Source organism: Protopterus annectens, chromosome 11.part0, assembly GCF_019279795.1.
Source record: "Protopterus annectens isolate FY-2018-M chromosome 11.part0, PAN1.0, whole genome shotgun sequence".
Taxonomy (NCBI): domain Eukaryota; kingdom Metazoa; phylum Chordata; order Ceratodontiformes; family Protopteridae; genus Protopterus; species Protopterus annectens.
The window spans coordinates 1,514,538,534-1,514,562,808 of record NC_056745.1 but is presented as its reverse complement, the minus strand read 5'-3'; positions in this window follow the sequence as shown (position 1 = coordinate 1,514,562,808).

Here is a 24,275-nt window from a genome sequence, read left to right as displayed (position 1 = left end):
AGGGGGAAGCTCAGTCTAAGAGATGTAACTAAGCATTAGTAGGCAATCCTATGCAAATGAGAGTTATGATAGTGAATCGCAAGTTCACATAGCAAATGAGCACAGTCAGTGGAGTGTAGGAGTAGGATAAGGGGAGTAACAGAGTAGAAGATAGGTGACATCACGAGGGGGGGTAAGTATGAAAGGAGTGCAGCTCATTGGAGCAGAGTGACATGTGTCAGCTTACATTTACATAATAGTGAAAGAGGTGTGTCAACAGGTAGGCCAGGTAAAGTCAAGAAATCAAAGGTGTATGCTATGGATAACACCAAAGTTTCTTGCTGAGCGTGCATGCGCACGTGTGAGCGCCAGTAAACCCGAGTAAGACAGTGTGTGCGTGTGCAAGCATGTGTGCACGTGTGTAGGCTTCAGTAAGCATATGTAAGGCTGTGTAAACAGTTGTAAGCACGTTTGCACCAGTGTGCACGTGTGTTAACAGGAATAAGCAAGTTTTAGTCCATGTAAGCATGTGTGCGTGCATTTGAGGTGGTGTGCGCGTGTTTCGCTTGTTTGCGCGGCGCTGCCCCCTGAGGAAACAGAAAGGGAAAAAGAAGCACAACAAATAGTAGGAAGTTAACCAGGGAGTACTAGCAGAGCTAGCAGGTGAAAACAATCGGAATCAGCCAATTACAAAGGCATTACACTAGTGCAGCCCAGCCCAGCACTCAAAACCCAGCCAAAAACATTCTTGTATGTATTTCTCAGACACACTGCAACACTGCAGTAAGCTAATAGAAGTGAAAACTTAAAAAGCTTCACTGAGACAAAGAAATGTTTAGGGGTTGCCATTGCTGTCATAATGCGACATATGCAACATGCTGAGGGTGGTGACAATGCAAGTGCTGCTGAGCAACCCACAGTGAGGAGACAGAGAAGAGTGTACAGGCCCAGGGTAACCTACCAAGGGCTACATGAGCTGGAGATAGTGGAGCGCTATAAAGTGGACAGAGACCTCATGCAGCAAATTGTTGAGCTGTGCAGGCCACGCCTCACACGCAGAACCAACAGAGGTGAACCCATCCCAGTGGAAACCAAGGTATGTGTTGGCCTAAGAATATTAGCAACAGGTACCTTCCAGAGACCAACTGGCAATATGATGGGGATTTCACAGACATCAGCATCTAGGGTACTGCACCAGTTCCTGAATGCCATGGCAGCACATGTCGGTGATCATGTATATTTCCCCAATTCCTGTGAGGTATTGGCCAGCAATATGCGTCTCTTCCAGCAAATAGCGGAATACCCTGAGGTAGTGGGTGCAATAGACTGCACGCACATTCACATCAAAGCACCAGCCGGTGAGCAGGGTAGGGTCTACTATAACCACAAGGGTTACCCCTCCATCAACTGCCAGGTTGTGTGTGATGCCCAGGACATAATAATGAATGTGTGTGCTGGCTGCCCTGGAAGCTACCATGACTCCCATATCTGGCATCTGACACAGCTGTATCAGACATTTGCCAATGGGGACATCCCTCATGGTCACCTAGTGGGGGATGCTGGCTATGCACTTGAGCCGTGGCTGATGACACCCATCAGAAATGCACACATGCCTGAACAGGAACACCATAATGAGGCACACGCACAAACACGAAATGTAATCGAGCGTGTGTTTGGGCTGCTCAAGTCATGGTTCCGGTGCCTGGACACATCTGGTGGAGCCTTGCAGTACTCACCAACTACATGTACCCAAATAGTCATGGTATGTGCTATGCTACACAATATGATCCTGCGAAAACAGCTGCAGCAGGAGCAGCATAGGGCCGGGCACAACAGCCCCCCACCATTGCCAAGGCCATCACAGGCAGAGCGTGACTCGGAGGAGGAACAACCTGAGCCTGCCCCAGTAGGCAGAAGGAGGCATGCCCAGTATGCTTTGGCCTTGGCAAAGAGGCAATGCATAGCATATATACTGGCTCAGTAGGAGCCCTGGAAATGATACCTCTCTCCGACTCGCACACATAGTAAAAGTGATGCCTAACTTGACACTACCTGTTAACAAACATGTATAGGGAGTGTAAAATGTGCATCCGACATAGGCAGCCCTGCAGCACCACCTGAGGCATGATTGCTATGTGTTAAGCAGTATAAAGCACTGCTAAACAGCTCTCACCACTATTTAGTATATGTGAACAAAATTGCACACACTAAGTAGCACAACTACAGGCAATGTTCAGCAATATTGTGCACTGTCCAGCAATGTTGGGCAACATTGAGCAATGTTGTGCAAGTCTGGTCAAATGTGGGTATAGTTCATCAAAAGCAGGTTAACAGGTTCATATTTGCTTCACTTTTCTTGAAGCAGTCTGTTCTGCCATGTATGAAAATATGAAGTAGTGACAGTCGTCGAACCAAGGATACAGTGCACTATAGTCAGAGAACAGAACCACTAAACCATGACAGTATGTCAATGGTCAGCTTGCATGAAAAAATGTTGATAAGTCAATGCTAAGTATCTAATGGAAACCCTGCATGCATAGCATAATCCTTGTTGAGTCAAGACACAAAGATGAGGCCTGCAGTAATAATAGAACCTGATATTCAACACACATATAGTATAAATGTTAATATTGGTAATGTTCACACACATCAACAAACGTAGTGGACCTCAGACAGCAACATACTGCAAGGTCACACTGGGCATGCTCACACACTTGAAACTATGAGACAAATATCAGGCAACAAAACACTGAAAGTCTGAACTGGGCATGCTCACACACTTAGGTAAAGTTTGAGTACAGCAGTGGGCCACACATATCCCACAGTTGCAAGTGTCAACCCAGGAACCTCGCACTATTCACCAATCCACCATGTGCACACAGTGATATGACAACAGACACAATATAAAATAGTGAAATACTGTCACAATCAAATATGTTATGCAGAAACCAAGGTTATTCATAGGAAGTGGTAAAGCAAAGAAGAAACAAAACCTGCAATCAGTACCATCACTGAACAATGTGCAGCCGGAACATTATCATAGGTTCAGTGGTTGACACTAGGCTATCTGCCCTAGGGTATGTAGAAGCCGAGGCACATTGTGTTTGTAGTCTGCAATCACGCTAGATCAGTAGACTGTGCCTGTCAATAGTAGGTCACACAAGATATCTCACATATGTTCATTTCATTCTACCTCTGTCTAGCAAGGACCCATAACATATCCCAGGGCTAAACATACGATCACCTGTCCACCTGTGAAGATGTCACCTGTCGGTGTTCAGCATGGTTCTGGGCATATGTGGTACTGTGATCACATTCCCGAGTGAGTGGAGCCTCTGTGATGGTAATATGCCCCTCCAGCATGTTCTATTAACATCATTGCTCATGTACCTGTCCCTGGAGCATGTAGCTGTAAGGGACTTTGATATCCTCACGTGGAGCCTGTCCATCAATGCTGTGATGGACATGGCATCAAAGAAAAGGCACAGACTGCATCCAAGTAGGCAGTAAGCAACTGAGGAGAGCTGGGGTCACCATAGCCAAACTGTGCATACCATCTGTGTGAGTCCCTAGATCCACTTGGTATGTAAATCAGTGTACATTCCAGTTGCTGCAGGTGTTGGGTAAGGTACATCCAAAATGGGCCATTGTATCCAAGCATGTGCCAGATAACAGGGTCACAATGACCCCACCTGATCTGGATGTAAAACTGTATGGGATAAGGTTGCCTAAATAGAAGGTGTGTCCAACAACATTGGCAACGTGAATGTCATAGGCAAGAGTACTAAGTATTCATGTCCACAAATCACAAACCACACACACTGTATGTGATGTATCATCACCTGTGTGGTAATGTGTGTGCACGATGTTACTACCAAAGGTGATGACTGTGCATCTAAAGTAAGGTAGCTGTAGGCCATGGCTCTGGCACCCTTCAGCCATCTGTGAGACCCTTTCTCATGATGCCTGTGCCAGCTGTGGAGTCGAATATGGCACACAGTTCACAGCCATCTGCAAACATGGTCATCCATATTCCCCCTGTGTTAGCCAGTATATATCAAAAATATATACAGAACAAGAGAGGTCCCAGGACTGAGCCCTGTGGGATGCCATGTGTAACTGGTGTATAGTCAGACATGGCACCTGCAATACTGACCATGTGTGTGCTATCCATGATCCAGTTAGCAATCCAGACTGTGACATATGTGTAGATATTGAATCCGGTGATCTAATGTGTAAAGGCCAAGTGGGGTACTGTGTAGAAGTGGTGTGCGAGCTCCAGGTAGGCTGTGTGGACAACCCTGTGTACATCTATGGACCTGTTAACTGTTTAAAGACATCAAATATCTGCAAGAGGCAAGATAAGCCCACAACAACACCAAATTGTGTAGGATCCAGTGTCTGTAGGTTCACAATGTGTATGTGTATGTGTTCCATGATGATACACTCCATAGCATAGCAGACCAGGATAGTTAGACATATATTGTGATAATGTCCAGTGTCCCTTGTGGCACCAGCACTGTATAGCAGGTACACCGTAGCTGTATGCCATTCCATGGGTACACATCCTGAAGTAACTGTGATATTGAACAGTGACATAATGTGAGTGTGAAGTTTGTCATGAATCTCGTGTATGCCACAGTCTGGGACACTATCTGGTCCCACTGATGCTGTGTTGTCTGCTATGGAGAGGGCAGCACACACATGCTCAACTGTGATGTCAGGGAGGCTACACCCTGTTGTGATGGACATGTGCACTGCAGGGGGGATGGTGGGGAAACATTCCCACTGAACCTGTTGTCCAAGATGTTCGCAATGTCAGTGGGTTCACTGTATCATTTGTAATTATGCAGTAACTCTCAGCATATCTGTGAGTTCCCACACAGGTCCCTGACATAACTAAATAAGGCCTTGTGATTGTCCACAGTGTCTGTTGCAAGTGTCCGTTAGAAGTGGGCCTTAGATGAATCAACAACTGATCGTAGCTATACCATAGTACTGACCAGAGATGCCTTCCAGATTGTGATTGTGCTCCATAATGTAGTAGCCTCCTCCTGTCCATGTACAGCTCAGTAATGGCCATGGTCCAGTAGACAGGTCCCCTGCCTTTGGAGGAGTGAGTCTTGTAGTTATCTGGGATAGCATGATCCATGAATTCCAGTAGTTGTCCATAGAATGTGCTTGTAAAGTATGTAGTTGTCTGAGCAGTAATTAACACTGTCCCAGGGTCATTGAAGGATACCACCTCAGTTTGTACAAGTGTGATGTTTGCTCATGAGAAGTATGTCACCAAGATCACATAGGATGTGTGTGTATATGGGATATGTATGTTTAGTGAGATGAATGTATGTTCCGACCTTAACAATTACAGGTATACCTCTGTTGTGGAACATAGAGTCCCCATGTGTGTGATGATCAGGTACTACATGTATAACCCCCTGTGGGTGTGGTGACCAGGTCTGCCCTAGCATTTGAGTGTAACAATCTTAGAAACTGTTGTTCGAGGGTGTCACTGCTTGACTAGTATACCCAGTCAATGTTTGTGTATTTGAAGTCACACAATATAATGGTGTTTGGTGAGACCTTCACATTCCCCAGTGTTCCCAGGAATAACGACTGCTGTGCTCATGTTTGGGAGTGTGGTCTGTAACAGTCTACAAACTGAAATGCAGTTTTGACCACTCTCAGTTGCACATGTATGTTCCCCAATGCTTTGTGTACTGCTACCAACCTGGAGGTGTGTGTATGAATGATGTATATGGAATCCTCCCCTATTGTTGTTGTCCAGACCGAGTCCTGTGTCTGAAAACCATGGTATGACGTAAAACATGTTAGTGCTGCTGTGCCTTTGTGAGCCTGAATTAGATGTTTGTTACTGCGCATATATCGACAGATTCCATACTGATGTGAGTCCTGAGTGCATGCATTCTGAGCGTTAGACATCAGTTGTTGAGCACCATCATTCTCCATTTCCTGTACTCTGTAATGTCTATGGCTGTGGTTATGTCATCTGACACTCGCTTCAAACAGCCTCTATGTGTGTGTCAAGAGCCTAAGGCAGTCTGTGAAAGCCTAGGGGTGACAGCTGCATGGCGTCCATAGCAAATGTGCATGGCATGTTGAGCATATAATACCAGGCTGACATACACTGGATCTCTGTGAATGACAACAATATGTTAGGCAACTGTTAAAACTGATCATGTCATCTGTATACTGTGACATAGTACTTGGTGAGGGTAAGATGCTACACAAGGTCAGGGTCATACTGTCCTGGCCTACATGATCAGAGAGCCCCTCTATGTCTCTTGTCATGTAGTCCAGGGAGGAACGTCTGAGGGTTTACACACTGGAATGCTCAATGATGGAGCCATAGTTGTACTTTCAGTGGACTGACAACAGTGCATGCGTCATGTGGCATATCCCGGCACCCGACACACAGCACAAAGTGACCTTCATCTTGTTCATCCTGGTGAGTGGGATGTCAGTGTGACCGACAATTACACTCACCTAATACAGTTGTATGAGGTGTGTTGTGTAGGCCTAAGGGCAGTGACTGTGTGGCACAATGACTTTGTGAACTATGTGATGATATGTGTGTATGGTTGTATGTTGTCAGTTGTTTGTATGTCTGCTTTGGATGTCTCAGCTTCTTAGGCAGAGTACATTTAGATGCTCCCAGTATGTCATTGCGTGTCAATGTATACAGTTTGCTGTTGTCATAGGTGCATGTGTGACTGTATTTGTGGTGTGTGTGGTTACCTTCACCACCCGATAGACTGTGCCAGTCATGGCTTGAGAGAGCTCAGCCTCCTGTCTGTCTATACAGTTGCACCTCTCACAGATATCTGAGTTTGTTGGTAGGAGGACAGTGTTACCTGTGTACATAAGGCAGTTGTAACAATGCATCAGAATTCCAATATGCACCAGCTGGACTGGAGAGTACACACAAAACCGACCTTTGGACATGCCAGGATATGATGATGACATACACTGTTGACTGATCAAAAAGGATCAGTAGTGTGTCAAGTGTGTAAAAGAGTATAACAGGGTTTTAGTGTTCAGGTTTGTTGTTGCTGTGGAAAGATAATCTGCAAAGGACTACAGACAGAAACATTACACCTCCTTTAGCTAGGTGAGAAATATCAATGTACAGTCATATATGTCCTGAGTCAGGGTCAACCGTACCTGACTGACAATGTCAACATCCTGTCAGACAGGCCCATACATACATACCCACCTCCCAGTGACAAAAGGCCCTAACATCATACCAGGAGATATCACATGTAGAATGTGTAAACTGGTCCCCACAATGCCAAATGAATCCCATCATGTGGATAACAATGTTTCCCCATATGTGTCAAAAGTGAACAACAGAACAAACAGACCCTGCACCTGAACAGTCTGTTGAGCCTCACACTCTGTACAGGATCTTGCACTGTTGAATGTTTTACAGCAACATGTGGCACACCCCACAAGTGTTGGTGCACAACAGACCATGGAAACTATAGTCCTATAAGCCTATGAAGTCTGAACTGCTAGGCCATGGAGTCCATCATGATTGCAGTTAGGAACAGAGCTATTGTAATCCCCCAAACACACAACCCAAACGTCTCTGGTATGTTAATGAGCAGATCATGTTCCCCAAAATATGCAAGATTGTTTCAAGGCAGCCACCCAGGACATACATCACTGAAAGGAGCAACACACGTCCCACATAGACATTGAATAGCCTTTATCAACATCACAGACACATGTTCTATCCGCAAAACCAACAATCTGTGCATAACTAGGTATTGTCATATGAAGGAATGGAAATTTGTCCACAGATAGATCACACAATCTATGAATTGTGGATTCCTGTTCAAGCTGTTCACACCTGCTGACCCACAAGGTTCATTCCTGGGATTGCATAAAGCTACATGCACACACATTACCATGTCCAGTCTGATGATGTCAGCATCCTACAAATATAGCAGAAGAATTGAAACCACTCAATAAAGCATATAGCGCATTGTGTTAATGCATAACTTTCAAGTGTCATAACATAGTTAGGTAGGGGTTTGAATCCTGAAATTACTGTGTGTGTGTGGGGGGGGGGTGTATGTGTCTGTGTGTATGTATGCATGTGTGATCCCATTTGGGAGGAGTGTGCTTTTTGTAGACTTTCACAACACATTAAAATAGGTGAACACCTCTTTGCCAAGTGTGATGATGTCAGTATCCCACAAATACAGCTTTGGAAATGAATACCCCCTAGTAAAGCATATAGAACGTCATGTTAATGCATATCACACTAGTGTCATAAGATAAGTAGGGGTTTGAATCCTACAATTGCTGACTGTATGTGTATGATTCCCCTTCAACAGAGTGGCATTTTTGGAGACTGTGAAAACACATTAGCAGAGGTGAATTCCTCTTTGCTAAGTGTGATGATGTCAGTATCCCACAAATACAGCTTTGGAAAAGAATGCACCCAGTAAAGCATATAGCGCGTTGTGTTAATGCGTATCACACTAGTGTCATAAGATAGTTAGGTAGGGGTTTGTTGCTGAGGGTGTGTATGTGTCTGGGTGTGTGATTCCACTTCAGAAGGGTGACATTTTTTGAGACTGTGAAAACACATTAGCAGAGGTGAATTCCTCTTTGCCAAGTGTGATGATGTCAGTATCCCACAAATACAGCTTTGGAAAAGAGTACTCCTAGTAAAGCCTATAGCATGTTGTGTTAATGCGTATCACACTAGTGGTGTTAGGGAGGGGTTTGAATCCTGCAATTGCTGAGTGTGTGTATGTGTCTGTGTGTGTGATTCCCCTTCAGAAGAGTGACATTTTTGGAGACTATGAAAACACATTAGCAGAGGTGAATTCCTCATTGCCAAGTGTGATGATGTCAGTATCCCACAAATACAGCTTTGGAAAAGAAAACTCCTAGTAAAGCATATAGCGCGTCATGTTAATGCGTATCACACCAGTCCCATAAGATAGTTAGGTAGGGGTTTGAAGCGTGTGTGTGTGTATGTGGGGGGGGGGGTTGTATGTGTGTGTGTGCGTGTGTGTCTAATCCTATGAGAGGAGTGGCCTTTTTGGAGACTGTGAATACACATTTAAAGAGGTGAATTCCTCTTTTGCTGGTTTGATTATGTCAGTATACCACACATACAGCAGTGGAAATGAAAAATCCCAGTTAAGCATATGGCGCGTCGTGGTAATGCATATCTGTCTAGTATCATGACATAGGTAGGTAGGAGTCTGAGTCCTGTAATTGCTGAGTGTGTGTGTGTGTGTGTGTGTGTGTGTGTGTGTGTGTGTGTGTGTGTGTGTGTGTGTGTGTGAGACACTGTTGAGCAATGTGTTGTGTGTATTGCTTTTACTACTGTCTGACATATCAGTAAAACAACAGTATGTGCATTGCACACTGCAGGTATCTGTGTGGCAAATAGAGATATGGACATGTGGCCTACATCGGTAACTGTGTGGCCAAGGCATACATGTGACCTCATACACTTCATAGGTGTGAAGCCTGCTGCCAACACGACTACATCTGTTACCATTGGCAGTTGTTGCTGCTGCTTCTTGGACCGTAGCTCACACGTGTATGTATGTGACAAGTTCAGCCACTGTAGTGAGCTGTGCCCTAGGTCACCTGTGTCACACACACACATGATAGTTGCTATAGAATAGTGTGAGTGTGGGTGTATGTCTGTGGCATAACACAGACATGTTCAAACACAACACAGTCTGTCAATATTGGCTAATCATTGTAGGTATACAACTACATGGATATGCATACAGACCCCTTATTGCTTATGTGATACACTGAGGGACATCAGCATAGCTTTGGGAATGTGGATATCAAAGTACAGATGTAATCACATGTGGCTGTATGTGCACATCGGTACCTCTGCTACATGTTGTGTGCGATGACCAATGTGGTACTAACACGATACTATGTGTAGTAAAAGTGAATGACTATGCTATGGTTGGCTCATAGCTTCACAACATGTGTTTGTCAACTGGAATCTGTCTGTATGATACCCTTGTGGAGGATAAGTGTCTATTCCGGGGAATGCTATGTAGGCCACTGTATGCATCACCAGATGTGGACGTACATATCCCTAGTGTGTCTGCTTGTCCCTAGGATGGACACATGCCAAACAGGAGTGGTCACGGGAATGTGTTGTGGTCATTACCACTGGTAACTGGTATAGCACAATACCGGAAAGAATCTAATGCTACAGTGTATCTTACAGCTGTGTGCCACTTATCAAGACATCATGTAACAATTGGTTAAAAGCAGGCTGTTGAGGTTATGTACACTACCAGAATGCTGACCAATGACCAATATTAACAGTATCACCCACAGCACAGTGTCATACCATGTCATACACACATGTGTACCCAGGTTGTGACATATGTGTAGTGACATGCATATTGGACACCAATAGGAAATATGAAGGATTAACAGTGTGTAATACAGGGCATGTCACCCTTCACATGTGCCCACCATGCACATACATGCAAACAGTGCACCTCCACTATGTTCACAAATGTACACTTTGAAATCTGTACTGCACACATCACACACGTAACATCCACGCATGACACATGCTGCCAGTACCACACACATCAGCCAACTGGCACATATGTGGCCAATCCATGTTTGGAATGAACACTGGTGTAAACAATACTAAACTTGATAATTGGTGCTGTGATGCATCATGCCTGCACAGATACACCTACAAGGATATCATTACACTTTACTGTTCACAACATGCTAACATAGCTACACTGCTAGTAGGTCACCCTGTGCATCAGCACCATGTTATCCTGTTCCTGCATCAATGTCACAGATGACAGGAGGTGGCACAGTTTCATCATATGCACAGAATGTGTGATTGTTTTTCCAGAGCTCGACAATGACCCATCCAATCAACATGTGTGTGTGTGTGTGTGTGTGTGTGTGTGTGTGTGTGTGTGTGTGTGTGTGAGGGCCAACAGTACGGTATGGGTCAGTGTTGATGTGATGTGTGTGTATGTGTTAGCCCTACCTGTTGGTAGTTTGTGTGTATGTCTGCATGCACACAGTGCCCCCTTGTGGCTGTCAAATACGGGAGTTTGTAGGACAGACACAGACTGTACCTGCCAGGCTGTACAGATCACTGTCTCCAGCCATGGACACAGTACCTGTGCCTGGCAGGGGTGACACAGACAGTATTGGCTACTAAGCCATAGTGCGTACAATCGTCAGAGGCAAAGGGATGTTGACTGGACCCATGTCCCTGCTGGGACTGGCCAGAGCCATGTGCACATGGTCGTCTGGGACGGTCTACTGACAGCCGAGCCACAACAGTGCTGGGGCTGGTACTGGCACTACGGGAGCGGCTGGCACTTGTGTGTCATCCGCGACAACTGGCAGCTGCTGATGTTCCTGGCATACGTCCATGTCGACAGCCCAGCCGTCCTGCACTGTCCTGGCACATGGATATAACATTGCGGAGGACATTTAGTGTCTCCCCCCAACATCTATCAATGACATCGGTGTAATTGCGGATGGCACCAGCAAGGTCATGGATACTGTCATTGATCGCAGTGTTATGAGCCCTCTGCACCCTTAGTCCCTGCCTGGTGTACTGTTCCATACGTGCCTGTGCTTGCATCACAGCCCGGAACATACCTGAGGTTGTGAGACCTGTGCAGGCACGCCTGCCAGGGGCATTACGACCAGCGATGCTCCTACGAGAACCCCTGGACATATGCCTATGTCGTACCATTCTGGGTGTCTGGGCATGGCTGCTGTGTGGGGTTGCATGTGCCATAGATACCACACTTTCCTGGTCAATGCCTACCATATGCTGTTCCTCACCTAAGGCCATTGGTGTTGAGGGATGCAATGGCAGTACATATGTGCACATAGATGGTGTGGAAAGCTGTGTACTGTTGATTGGTGGACCACCGACAGACCCTGTCAAACATGCCTGTGCCACTACACATGTATCATCATGGTCACTGTTTGTGGCAGTGACCTCAGGTTCCCTGCTGCACCCATCCAACAATACCTCAGAACCTGTGAGAGGGAGACAGAAAGCACACTTTACCATCTGTACAGGATGTCCGCACACATGTACACATGCACACATGCACACATGAACACATGCACACATGAACACATGCACACATGCACACATGCACACATTAACACATGCACACATCCACACATGCACACTAATACACTACACATACAAGTTGACACACGCACACCAACAGCAGTATGGAACATAGTCGTTAGTGGTTGATGGTGGAGTACAGTATCGCAAGCCAAAGAGACCTATCACACGTGTCAGCATGCAGAATATGTGTTGCTTAGCATGCAGTGCGACTGTAGAGAGTCCTTGTTGATAACAGTATATATGTCATTGATGCATGTGTGCTGTTCAATGATTGGCCTCACCCTGGTACACAATGTGTACATGGACACAACATTGCACTGCAAGTCTGAAACACTTTCCAATGTCCTGTACACCATCACTCATAGGTATATAAAAAATGTCCGGATGCACACAACTGTCAGGTGTACAACAATGAATGCTATGTGTAGTAGTGCAGGTACTGTAACTGGATGTAGTGTAGTACCATGAGCCATCATCAGGCAGAATCATGTGGCCACTCAAGGCCACTGATGCATGTCACACTGGCAACAATCTTGCTGTACCTGACCTGCACCACTTAGGCTACATTTAACAGTTCACAGACAGTTGTTACATGGGCATGTCAGGTGTTCAATAGGGAGCATTGCCTCACATGACTGTGTTGTGTGATGACGAGTGTCACACCACCCCATAATAGGCCTCTACCCCCAGGTATAGTATGTGTGCTGTGTTGATGACATATGGGATACTGGAGTATGACCTTACAGCAGGTGTCTACATACGCCATGTGTATCATATTAACACATACTGCATATGACAAAGTGGTGTATGTTGTGTGCATGTGTATTGACTGTGCCTATACAATGTCCACTACAGTGTACCCCACTTGTTTGTGATGCTCTGTGTGTTGCATGTGTATGAGTCAACTACTCATGTCACTGGGAAGTGCATAGTCACACGGAGAACATGCAGAGCATGCACTATGTGTAGGTGTTTAACATGTGTATATGGCCTACAACTCTCCTATGACATGCACATGTTATATGCTATATTGACTGTAGCCCACTCACCATCATGAGTCTGCTGTCTTGCTATCACACCAGAGGGACCTGCAAGGTTGTGAGACAGTATGTCAGTGTCAGCAACTATGGCATTGCTGCTGTGAGTCTGCAATTATACAGTAGTACATGTGGTGACAGTCACAGGCATACAGATAATGTCCCGAATTATCAGTATTGCATGACACCAGGCTCCACATATTCTGCATACACAGTACACATCAGATTAATGCATATTATAACACTTGGGATAACAGTGGTCTACGGATATGCAATGTTACCTGCACACTCGTTATCGCTGTGCTGGGTGACTCCGGCCTCCATGATGACACATGTGTGTTGTACTGGTTGGCCCGGTGCCACCACGCTGAGGAGCAGCTCTTCCACTCTGGTGAGGGGGGTATGTGTAGCAGCACCACCACCTGTGGCAAGCTGTTGACTGTGGAAGTCGGAGGCATGCTGCCGGACATGTCTGATTACATCACTGCAGTGATGGCGTACCTGCTCATAAGTCCGGTTATGCATGCCTACATCATTCACCCGACAGACAACATCCTGCCACAGTGCAGTGCGACTGTGCTGGTCCTGGCAGGATCTTGAAAACAGAACGTTATAATGTTGGATGAGTGCATTGGAGATGACTTCCTCCTTCTCAGGGGAATAGGCTGGCTTCCTGTTGTGTGACATAACCCTGGAAGACAATTAAACAGTAATTGTGAGCAAGTACTGTGGCACACTCAACATTCCAATGTACAGACATCGATGAAATGCCATATATAGCAACCTATTGGCTGTCAGTAGATACGCACTTTTAATACCACATATGACTGCTAAGCCCACAACTGCCTGACAGTGCCTGGCACATACTATATACCAAACCAGGTTCTGCACAGACACAAAGTGAAACCAGTATGTAAGACTATACAACAGTACATGGCACACTGTATGTGACACAATGCAACACCTAGCCACAGGAGGTGTATATGAAGCTAATGCATACAGACATTTGTCATCCATTGAAATCAATGTACAGTACCATTACAGTACTACCAGTACACCACACTACTAGTTGATAGCAAACCCCTCAGTAACATATGTGCACATTCATCACTATAGGTGGCATACTGCTGTACTACACTATACATGTTGTTAGATACGCACCTATATCCTGTGACACACATACCACCAAGGCCATGTTACAGGCATACCCACACACACACATCAGACATACCTACAAGACACAAAGGTATGGTAACCCAGATTACATTTACCTGTGTACCATACATTACTGTGTGTCAGCACCTACATACCCTCATGCCTGAGGTATGTAATGTATGAGGACTACAGATAACAAACTAAAATGTGTTACCAAGCCATGTGGATATAAACCATTCTGTGCAGTTGAGGCATACAGCTTCAGGTAGTACTACAGTCTATACGTGACCTGTATTCACTAGTGTTAACACTCATTAAGCATATCTGTACTGCTTTAGCCTACAATGGCACACTACAGTTGACACCATGGGACTACGTCACAATGTATGCCATACTGCTTTTCATGCCTGCCAATATCATATGGACATTTTGATGGGATTACAGATGCAACACTACATACCATGGTATACACAGATTCACACTAGGCTATCACACATATACACATCATTGACACATTCACATACACATTCTCCATCACACACAGTCACCCTCACATAGCATGTGATGCAATAGGTCCATGCGTCTGTGTAGCATGTCCTAGGTAGCTGACAGGCTGTTATCCATAGGGCCTATGGAAGCTTAGACATGTGGTACCCTGCACTACAACACCCATGTAATGTAGGTCAATGTGCCCCTGTCATGCAGAGCCACAGGGCTGATTACCGGGTTATGTTTCTTATCTCACATGCAATCATCATGGTTAGTCATGGCAACTGCTACTGAGAACCTTCATATGCTGTTGATAGGTATTTGGTTCCACAGTATGGTATGTGTCTGTGATGAGAATGTGCCAGTCGAGCATGTTCTGCTTTTTACATTACAAGGTGTAGATCAGTAGAGTGTGTATCTTGTCTGGTGTTCCATCTGTTTACATGGAGCACGTTCAACACCTGTGTGTTTGCCATAGCTTTGTATGTTAGGTAGGCGTAGGCTCTGGGTGGGCGGTATGCGACACAGTGAAGCTGTGGTTTTGTAAGACAGTCAGCATAGGGCATGTGTTGGGGTCCGTTAATACACTTTGTGAGGTATGTGTGTGACATCTACCATTGCTGTGGATGTCTTCTGAGGTACATAACAACAGGGACATTGTACTCTATGATGGGTGTTATGACTGATGAGTGGAGTGGAACACTGACTTCTGTTTCCATGGCTGATACACATTTACTGACAACATGTGGACTGTACTAGGTTTACATGACTAGTGTGGCACAGTGATCATCATTAGGGACACTACTGTCCACTTGTGTCCCGTAGTCTCTTATCACACCTTTGGTGTTGACTAGACTACTACCTATGTGTAAGTTCATATGTACAGGGCTTTTAACAACAGGGATGGCAATACACGTACAACATTCAGCTGGAGTGTACATTTGAACATCCATTGGTATACACATAATTATGCATATTGGCACATACACAGTCCACCTTTCATGGTGGGAATATCAATTATGCACAGGTTGAGTGGGGTACAGTTATGTAATGATATTGCACAGTCTTGTGCAGAATGAATGGACGGTGTTCTCAGCCCATATATGTTTGGCAGGACCCCCTATATGGAAGACTATATACCTAACAATTCATACCCATGGCATTTGAACAGCACATGTCATATGACAGCACTGTATGCTGTCTTGTTTGACACACGCTACAACCTACATATATATATATATGCGCATAACAACCTGCACCAACATATACATGTCCGCCCTTCACAAACAGTTGCAGTATGTCCCTTGCTCTATGCACATGTTCAGATGCTTATAAATCAGACACACATGTATCTCGACATATGTGTGTGCCATACAGACACAAGGTCCACACTGTTGTAAGTCCATACACCTCACGGATGACCTGTTGGGCCTTGCTACAACATGGACAGTTGTCACATGTGTGCATACAGTAATAGTACAAGTGTATACATAGCTGCAATTGATACATTACTATGCTAGCCTGCTAAAGCAGTTGCCAATGCTAAGCTACACATTATGTGACTATCATGCATATCTTTCTCTGTGACATCCAGGTTTATATATGTGTTTGCAGTACTCCCCCGAACTGCCATTAAACACAGTACTGTACAGGACATAGATATCATGTTCAGATATTTGACATGTACTGCTGGGCTACAAATGTCACACTTATGTCCCACTGCACACAGCTACACAACAATTCCTCCATGGCAATACTTATGCATGGCATCAGTACATACATACCTACTGCTACCACATATGCATGTTTCAGAGGATCTACAGTACTAACCATAAACATCTACTACTTGTCGGTAACTACAAAGTGTTACATACCTGTATGTCCCTTTCCGGCCTGTCTGTGTATGCTTTGATTTTTTTTTTTTTTTTATTAAGTACAGACACGTACTGTTTGCTTTGAGTTTTTTTTTTCCTGCTCTGAGTTGTTCACTATCTGGAATGTGCAATGTAATGATTGCATGAGGGGATAGCAAGTACTATCTGCTTTTATAGGTATCTGCACATGTGCATGTGATGCCCTCTGCACCAATTGTTGGCCAGCATTTGGTAAATGCATACAGCCTGCTGAGTGGTAATTGCAGTACTCACTGTCATAGCAACACAATGCTATAAATTGCTAAGGTATGTAGGCATAGCCCTTTCAGATTTTAAGAGTGGGGCCCATGCTTGTTTGCTGTGGACACTGTTGTGTAAGTCAGAAGGTTGGTATACATCTTATAACTGAAGCTAGAGGTGTAGACAGTGATGTACATGTTGTACTCAGACCAGACTGTTGCCACTTCCAGTACAGAGCTATCAGTGTAGAGTTTAACTCACCCCTACAAATGCTTACACAACATTTATGTGACTATGTAGTTTATTTTGTACTCATATGATTAACTGCCATACAAATGTAGTTATCGAGAACTATTATTTTGGAACATGAAATGTTTGTGAACTGTTATACTGTGAATATTAACATACTCACTTCTGCAGGGTTTGTGTTTATTATTGTTGACATTAGCACAGGGTTATCAGGACAACTGGACAATTCAAGTACTGAGTATGCCTACCTACACCCTTCATAGACCATACACATAAGTATATTTTAATTGTGGGGGGGTGTTTGCACACAGAGAGCATTATGTATTATTGTGTGCATATTATCTTACTGGACTTAAAGGATTGGTGTGTACCTGTTAGTTTATCAAGGCAGGTGGTCTATCTGCATAGTTCACAACTGTGAACCTATCCAGATGTTAGCCAGAAGTTACACTGTTATTTTTTTGTCTGTGCAACTCACAGGTGTTTTCAGGGCTGTTACAATGGCATTGTTACAGGCATTTGCTACCAGTACATGGCTACATCCTTTGGTATTTCTGTGTTGTACTCCTACATACGCGTATGCTTGTGGGGGTCGTACCAAAGCTATTTGCAGAGTGTGTAACAGCAGAATAGCTTATATGCCTGTGTGTTTGTGCCTCTGCCAGGCCTATTGAACACTCAGATATATCTTTGCATGGAGTCAGGGATACGTAGTTGACAGTGAGGTACACCTTACACATGATAGGGACAGTAAGTGTAGACTTGAGTGAAGCAGTGCATATGGGTTAGTACTCCTTTTATGAAGTATGGGCGGTGTCTACTGTAATAATTGTCAGTATTCATTGTGTAATTCCCCACCTTTCTGACTGATGTCAGTACTTTTCTGAGGGATTCAGGGGGACACATCTAAAATATGTTTCACTATCAGGGACATCCCTAAAAAGTAGTCACAGTTACTAGGTATGGCCTCTGCCCTAATCAGATATGCCGCTGTTTGTCCTGCTTTGATACTGTGTGGGTGTTGTGAAGTGCCTCTGTAACATGATTAACTGCTTGCATGGCTGCTTCTCACATCACAGTCATGTAATGCAATTCCACAAATATTGCTGGGAAAGATACACAGAACAAGCTTTGTGTTATGGCCTTCTAATTTTTCCTTTACATTCACTCATTGTAATGCATGATATATTTATTTCAGCAACAGGTTATTGTATATCTGATGTGGCTTATTGGTACTTCATGCAGTCTAGTGTGTCCAATGTCTGGGGTTAGAGACTGACAGAGTTGTTTTATTTTGCTGCTGAGCAGAACAAGGGCCCTGCCATAGAGTGACTAAGGCACTTTTAAGCAGTTGTAAGCAGGTTTGCATGGGTTTGAGCAATGCTTAGCGATGCTTAGCTAAGAGCACACATGCGCACACTCGATTAAACCCGCTTACTACTGCTTAAAAGTGCTTACTCCCGCTAACCCCCGCGCTAATTTCTTTGAAAGAAAAGAAAATGGGGAGATAGGAAAGTGGTGAAAAAGGGGGCACAAAGAGGGAAGGACAGTAGGAAAACAAGCTCGGGATGTGCAGGACAGGTGTAGGGAAGGTCCATAGCTGCCCATTTCTTTAACAGCAACAGCTGTGCATATGCAATGCATTTTGACTTAATTTGGGTTACTTCCACCCCTGGGAGTGGGGTGGCGACAACAAAGTATATTGTACTGCCAATTGTAATTATCAGTTTACATGTCCAGTGGACATGTGTGCAAGATGGGCAGCTATGTATGGGGCGTAATTTTTTTGTGGGTACAGATTGCCCTTTTTTTTTTTTCAGGTGAGAGTGGAAAGTGAGGTAGGGGAAGTAGGTATTTTTGGGGAGGTAGGTTGTGGAGGTAAACAGACAAGACAAACAAGATGCATACAGTTGTGGAGTATGACACATTCAGTGGGTGAACACAACTGATGGGGACGGATGTTTGGAAATCGCAAGCCCATGAGCCCACAGATGGTAACAGTGGGACTGAGATCCCCACCCATGGGCAGTCGCCACTGAACCTTCACAGACCCGAGGGTCGCTGTGCTGGGGGCTGCGTAGGAGGGGCAGGCTCACCCGTGAGTCACACCACTCTCGCCTCGAGCTGGCGTAGGGATTCAGCGACTAAATGCTGGATCTCCCTACGCACCACAACCCGGACCCTTTGGAGGGTGACAGGTGGCCCTTCTCCACCCACGCTTGCGGGGGGGGGGGGTTGAGCCCCATCCCCTGCAGCGCTTCCACCTGAAGGTGGCACAGGACCAACGGAGGAGGGTAGCCCGGGATGGGCACCGGACATGCTGGTGCCAGGTGCAATCTCCAGCTGAGGATGGACAGGTGGGTCACACGTTCTGTGATTAGGTGTGTTTAATTACAACATAGACAACAGCATTCCAGATTAGTTGTAACAGCATGCAGTAATATTCCCATTAACCCAACGCACCAGGATTACAACAGTTGAACAGCAAGCATAACACATGCATATATTGAACAATAGTGGACATTACAACAGGATGCAGGGATGATTGGTGGCAACAGACCACCAAGATTGTGGTGTTTGCAGGGCACATGCATCAAAGTAAAAAATAAGTTTATTGAACAATAGGACATATGTCCCAACAAATGTTATGAGAATACACATACCCATTGAAGTGTGGAATTGCAATGTTCATGCACATGGAGTAGGGGGTAAAAAAAACATCCATTAACATATTATTAGTACCTTTACTCTACACTACATTCCTATTGACTGCAGGTGTATATCTCCTACATGTATTATTACACTAGACAATATGCATTAGATTGTGTAATGGGTTTGGCTAGTTCATTATATACCTGGAATATATCTGAATATGTAACTGTCCAGGCTGCAGATGTTACTGCTACATACTTGTATTTATTTGTATATTGATGTATCTACACATCTGGATGTATTCATGTGACATTTTCACTTAATTTTCTACAGCACCCTACATTTCATGTAGCACACTCACATTTCTGGTGAACACCTTGACAAGCTACTTGTGTGCCAGATTTACCTATGCATGACAGCCATTTAACAACTGTTGAGGACTGTTATATGCTTCACAGCTACTGGCACTTCCATCATCCACTTTATATGTGACTGCAGGACTGTGGGTTGACAGCACTTAATACAACAGTACTATTTATTTAATGCAAGGGTACAACAACATTTCTTAGTAACTGACACAGACACACTCCAAGTATTAGACCTTTATTATTCACATTAAACACTCTTTTCTACCGGTTCTACCCTTAATTTTATATTACAGTGCATACAGAAGACATATTCAGGACATTTTATACCTTTATTGATAGGTTCCAACACTCTTTTCCAGGCTCGCTCACTTATTTTATATGACAGTACATGCAGAGATAGTATTCCAGACATTTTTTACCTTTCTTAATGGGTTACTACACTGTATTCCTGGCTCTCTGACTTTTGATATGTAACAGTACATGCAGGGAATTTATTCAGGGAATTAATGTTATATGCTTCACAGCTACTGGCACTTCCTTCATCCACTTTATATGGGACTGCAGAACTGTGGGTTGACAGCACTTAATACAACAGTACTATTTATTGGATTCAAGGGTACAGCAACATTTCTAGGTAACTGACACAGACACACTCCAAGTATTATACCTTTATTAATTACATTGAACATTCTTTTCCACAGGCTGTCTCCTTTATTTGATATTACAGTGCATACGGGAGAACTATTCAGGACATATTATACCTTTATTGATAGGTTACAGCACCCTTTTTCAGGATTGCTCACTTATATTATCAGACAGCGCATGCAGAGATAGTATTCCACACTTATTTTACCTTTATTAATGGGTTACTACACTCTATTACGACACTTTTGTCATGCTCTCTCACATATTTTATATAACAATACATGCTGAATATTTACTAACCTGCCTTGTGGCACAGCCTTAGCAGCCTATCTGCATAGGCTTGTTGATTCATAGCACGAACACCTGCAGCTGTGGAGTAAATTAAGGGATATTGAGACATATCTATCCATTATTTAGACTATATTAGCTTGGCTTACATACTGCATTCCATGGCTACCTACTTAGTAGTGGGGCATCATGCATCTGACGGGCCTCCTGGATCCATTGGTTCAGAAGGTCCTGCTTACGTCTCTTCAGGTCTGCATGGTGGTGACGGACCTGCTCATCAGTTGTTGGGACACCAGTGGCACTGGTGAGTTCATGAGCCAAATGGTTCCAAGCCTCTGCCTTATACTCCATTCCTTGGAACTGGCCCTGCAGGAGTCGAGTCTCATGCCGATGGACTAGGAGCCAAACCATATATCTTGACTCCTCGATGCCCCAACGTTGCGCTCTAAAGCGTGTTCCCTCTTCAACACCAGACATTCTAACTATAGATGACAGCTACAATCAGTAATGGTGAGTATTCCCGCCTATGCGGCTTAAATATGCCGCATTTCCCGCACTTTTCTGTGATTGGCCATTTTTGAATATTCTCGGCTGACTGCAGCCCTGCTTAGCAATGGTTAATCCACCTTTTATTACTATATATATGTTAACAGGGGATGTTTATCCTAAGCTGGCATGGCTTAGTGGTTCAGTTCTTTGATTATGGTGCACAGTGTCCTGGGTTCAAACCTTATCATTGCTTTTTATTTTACTACTGTCCAGACAGGTTAGGGGGCATGACTGTGTTTAAGCAACTTTGCTCTACGTTGCCCGATGGTGCGCAGGTTGGAACGGCGCGCGATTCCACTGGGTATAGTGCTATTTAATTATGGGCAACTACATTGCGCTGGGTTAAGCACGATTTAGCTATGGGCAACTACATTGTGCTGGGTAAAGCGCGATTTAGCTATGGGCAACTACATTGCACTGGGTAAAGCGGGAGTTAGCTAGGGGCAACTACATTGCCCTGGGTGAAGCGCTGCTTAACTGCGGGCAATTTTATATTGGCATCCTTTAAAATATTTATTTTATTCACTGATACATTGGCCATTTCACTGCTTTTTAGTAATGTTTAAACATATATGTTGGGTATTATTCCATATACTGATTTAAAAAATAAAAATGAAAGGGAGTGGTGGGACTCGAACCGTGAATGCCTCTTCTTTGTGCGAATGCTCTACCATTATGCTATTGCTATTTTGTGTGATTTGCATAAACATTCTTTCTTATGCTCTTCCATGTGAGAATTGCTGACTGCAGCTAAGCAATGAGCACACACGCGCAAATACGGGCAGCTATTTTGGGTATTTAAAAAATAATTTATGGTTATGCATTTTAGATGTGTGATGGGGGTTTACATTATCAGGCAGTGAGGTGTTGGGTGCAGGGACATTTGAGCGGACTCGCTCATGTTTATTTACTTTATTTTTAAACACTTGCAGGGGCGTGGACATTTGGACTGCTTGGCAGTTGGACACGTCCCCTGCTTTCTTACACGGTCCATGTAGGACTTATGGTTGGGTCAGCATACTCTCATGCATATTCATGTCATGGTACACTGACATCATACCGTGCAACTGCAGCCTATGAGTAAGACTTATTAAGTCTTACACGGAGGATTCGTGAATCTGGGGGAGAGTTGTAATGGGCCACAGAAATACCTTAGCAGATATATTGTCCTCATACCTCTCAAATGTCCAGAATTTCAATTTTTTCCTTCATGTTTTTGGCCTGCACCTTATAAAATGTGAGGTTTTCTTTCAAATCATTGGGTACTGCTGTCATTAAATAATAACATGTATTTGACTTTCAGACTTCATATCCTTCAAAAAAAGGAATGCCAAAACAAAACATATTACTATAGCAATTTTTTTTAATTTATAAGAAAAAAATAAAATCTGACCCTATTTATGGGCCATTGACCCCATTATGTTTGTTTCGTGATTCACTAATCGTGTGTTTCGTCATTAGTGTGTTGGTCATTTTTGTTTTATAGGGACACACACACACACACACACACACACACACACACACACACACATATATATATATATATATATATATATGTGTGTGTGTGTGTGTGTGTGTGTGTGTGTACAAATTGTTATTCTGTCAGAAAACTGCATACAGCTAGCAGCTGCATAACTGAGCAGTACATTTTTAACTTGCGATCTTCAACATATTTACAACGAACATAATTTTTTTGTAATTTTTTTGAGCTGTAACACACTAACTAAACATCATTTTTATGCCTAGGTATGATATTAGCCTAGAGAACAGTGAAGGAAGTTTAAGGAAAACGGTTCAACTAATTACCAATTTACCATGTCAGCTAACAGCGTTTGAGACGATAATATTTGAGAACATGATGAGCAGACGGTATAATATTTGCACTTAGTTTTGCAGCTCCTGCAGTGATTTTGTACTTTGAGATTATAAAGGTCAGTGTTATACTTTCAGTCCTGAAATATCATACAAAATGATGGCTGCAGCTCGGCATGTTAGGAATACAGTCTAAGATAAGATAATTATACTCTCATGCTGTTTGCTTTTAAGTAAAACTGCACATCATATCAGGGGCAGAAGTGTTGCAAAGATGTTATTTGCAACTGATACCATAGTCATGTATAAGGCTTTATTTTTACAATGTCGCAAGTACACCTCTTCCTAATCACTTGTTTCTCTGTATCATTGAATTATGCCAAAAAGTAAGGTTTGGTTTCTTTGTGGTGATGGTATAATATATTTTTTAATAAATCAAGAGATCATATCAACTGATAATCACTTTTCAAGCTTGCTATTATGCAAGATTTATTTATTTAGCTATTTGCTAAGTAGGTGGACTGGCTTCTAGATCATTTTCGGCTACAGCATGAGTTATGTTTAAGAGCCAAGTCACTTTAAAGAGTAATTCAAACCCCTGTTTTACATTTTTAATGCCTCAAAATGCAATGCTGCATAAACAGGTCAAAATATTTTATATATAACAATTAGTAGCTCTCTGGAATTTCAAAACATCTGAGCACATGCTGTTACATTTTGTTCATAGTAATATATTTAGATATGTTTTGAAGCAACAGAGTCAAAATGAATG